Here is a 3,230-nt window from a genome sequence, read left to right on the forward strand (position 1 = left end):
ACCCGCCCCGGAGCAGCGGCCCCCCGATGTGCCCCCCGCACCGGCTCAGCGGCACCTCCCTGCCCCCTGCACCGGCTCAGTGTCACCTCCCCGTCCGCAGATGTGTCCCCTTGCACCGGCTTAGTGTCACCTCTCTGCCCCCTGCACCGGCTCAGTGTCACCTCCCTGTCCCCAGATGTGCCTCCTGCACCAGCCCAGTGTCACCTCTCTGCCCCTTGCACCAGCCCAGTGTCACCTCCCTGCCCTTTGCACCAGCTCAGCGTCACCTCCCTGCCCTTTGCACCAGCTCAGTGTCACCTCCCTGCCCCCTGCACTGGCTCAGTGTCTCTTCCCGGTCCTCAGATGTGCCCCTTGCACTGGCACCATGTCACCCCCCTGCCCCCAGATGTGCTCTCTGCACCAACTCAACATTACCTCCCTGTCCCCAAATGTGTCCCCTGCCATGGCACAGTGCCACCTCCCTGTCCCCAGCTCTGCCACCTGTCCCTGCTGCCATACATCACCTCCCTAACACCCCAGTGCCACGTTGGGCCCACACAGGGTCCCCTCCCCACCACAGGCTGAGCCACCCATCCCCTGCCCCAGCTTCGCATCACCCCAACCCACACCAGTTCTGTCTGTCCCTGCCACTCTGCCCCACCCTGGGGTCCCCTCCCTGCCACTTGCTTGGTGCCACTGTGACCTTGTACCCCTCATCAGCACAGGACAACGTACTCGCCACCATCTGTGCCCCTCTGCAGAGCTCCACATCACCCCACCACCCATGTGCCACCTGCGCCCTGCACCAGCTTGCTGTCACCTCTCAGTCCCCTCCTGGCCACCTGCCACAGCTTGGTGTCATATTCACCTGCCACCCCTTGCACCAGCTGTACCACCTCCTCCTGCTGCCCTGCACCACCGCTGTCACCTCCCCCTGCTTCACGCCACCTGCACCTTGCAACGGCCCAGTGTCACCCTGTCACCACTTTGTGCCCTGCTGAGCACACCCCTCTTTAAAAAGCGAGAATTGGGGGCCCCTCCAATGGAAAATAGGTAGAAAATGCCCTTCTGCTCTCCCATCTCAGCCCACCTCTCCTCGCTGCAAAGACCTCTGGTGATGCCAGATGGGCAAACAGGCGGGCTGGCTCCCTGAGGAGCATGCCAACAAGAGAAACGGGCCACTGAACTTCCCCCGAGTTGACAGGCAGCCCGGGAGGGGACAGGCTCGCATGGAGAGGGGGACACGCCGTTTTGTCCCCAGCACTCACCGTCTTCCCCTTGCCCACGCCGCTGGGAGAGTATCCGGGGAGAAGCTGGAGCAGCAGGATCTACCCACCTCTTCCCATACGTGTCCTGGAAAGAGGTAAAAAAAAAAACCCAACTCATCCCTTGCAGAGGATGCAGGCGTTTGAGGAGTGCGAGGAGCAGAGCATCCCACACCTTCTGCCCGCGATTACGCTTATTGAGCATCGGCACGGCCCTGGGCGGGAGAGGAGAGAGCCTGTGGGCAGCACGAGGCCCGGCAGATCGCATCCCCCAGCCCAGCCCGGGCCGTTTGCTTCCCCAGCAAAATCCAAGACCCTCATAAAAAGTCTGACTCAGCTCTTTAGTCCCAAGGTCTGAAGTGAAAGCTTGCAAATCCGCGAGGTGGGGCGTCGGGGTTGGCAGAGCCAGGGGTGACCCTCGCCTCGGGGCGGTTTGGCTCTTTAAGCCGCTCTCTGGATCACGCGCTGAGCCGGGTCGGTGCAGCCTGTTTCCTGAAAGTCAGGTTTGCAGTGGCCCCTTGGCCAGCATCCTCCCCGCTCTGAGTCCTGCCGGCTTCACAGCACCCAAAAAATCCCCATCACCCACCGCCTGTGAGGGAGCGAGCCCAAAGCCAGCAGAGCTCCATCCCCCCTCTCCCGGCCGGACAGTGTTGCTATATTCCGGTCCAGCTGGAGTCCGTGTTACCAGCCAGATCATCTTCAGGTCTTTAGCTGGGGTTTGCCACAATTTCAAAGAGAAAAAAAAACCAAGAAAACAAAAAAACGAAGGGCTTTGATGACACCTACGCTAACACAGCCCGAGAGGCATGGGGAGCCTGTGGTAGCTGGGGAGGACCCAGCCCCGGCCCCGGTCTGTACCTCCCCCAGCTGAGCACAGCGCAGGGGCCGCACCAGCATCCCTCAAGGAACTGGGAATATGGGCTTGGGTTGGTGCACGGCTGCCAGTTCACACCCTTGTTTCTCCAGACTAATTTGCTGGTTTTATGAAATCCATTCCCCACTGTTTTCACACTTCTCTCCCTCTCTATTTATAGCTGGGTTTATTTACATGAGCAGGGCACTCCGTGTACTTTCACGTCAGTCTGCGGTGGCAGAGCCGGGAGCGGGTGAAGGCAGCAGGCAGCGAGGCAAGGCGAGGAGCACCCCGGTCCTCGGCCATGGCCACCTCCTGCCCGCCACGTGGGAGGCAGGCAGGCAGGCAGGCAGGCAGCCATCCCTACCGAGATGGGAGCTCCAGGGGAAAGAGCTGGAGCCGAATAAGCCACGCACACCCCAGACCCATGCATGCCCCGTCCCCGCAGGGCATGGCGATGGGATGCTGGTGGCTCTGGGTCCGGCACCTTCCCACCCTGTGGGTGAATCCCTTCGCTTTCCAAGCTGGAGCAGCTTTGGCAGCAATGTTGCGCTAGCCTGCGCCATATCCATCTTCTGTGCCACTGGCCTGGGGTTCTGCAAGGCCTCCCTGGCTCAAAAGGGGATGGGAAGGGGAAAAAAGTCACTGCAGAGCAGGGCTCAGTAAGACTGTCCTTGCCCTCCACCCCGCGCGCAGCCAGGGAGAGCACAGCCTACCACGCAGAGCTGAGTCACTCGACAACTGCCCAGCGATAAATTTACCATTTTGCCTAACAAGAGGGATAAAAATGTCACTGCTTTTGGTGTTTTTTTGGAAAACTCTGAGAGATGAGGCAGGAGCCCTCAGATTAGCACAAGAGCAAGAGACTCGGGGGATGCAGCTCTCCCCGGCGTGCTCAGGGTCATCTGGGAGAGATGCTGCCCCGGTCGAGCCCTGCTGCCAGCTCCTTGGGATTCGGCTCCCAGGATCAGGGACAGAGGTTTAGGTTTGGGGATTGGCACAAGAAAAGCGGGAATGAACTCCAAGTCCAGGTTGGAAATCCAGATTTCCAGCCCTCAGATCAGCAAGGTTCAGAGCAGCCTTCACACAGGGCAGCAAAAGTACTTGTCGCTGGAGAGGGGCTGACCTGAAAG

This window comes from Athene cunicularia (genome assembly GCF_003259725.1).
Source record: "Athene cunicularia isolate RWA chromosome 24 unlocalized genomic scaffold, athCun1 chr24_part1, whole genome shotgun sequence".
NCBI lineage: Eukaryota > Metazoa > Chordata > Aves > Strigiformes > Strigidae > Athene > Athene cunicularia.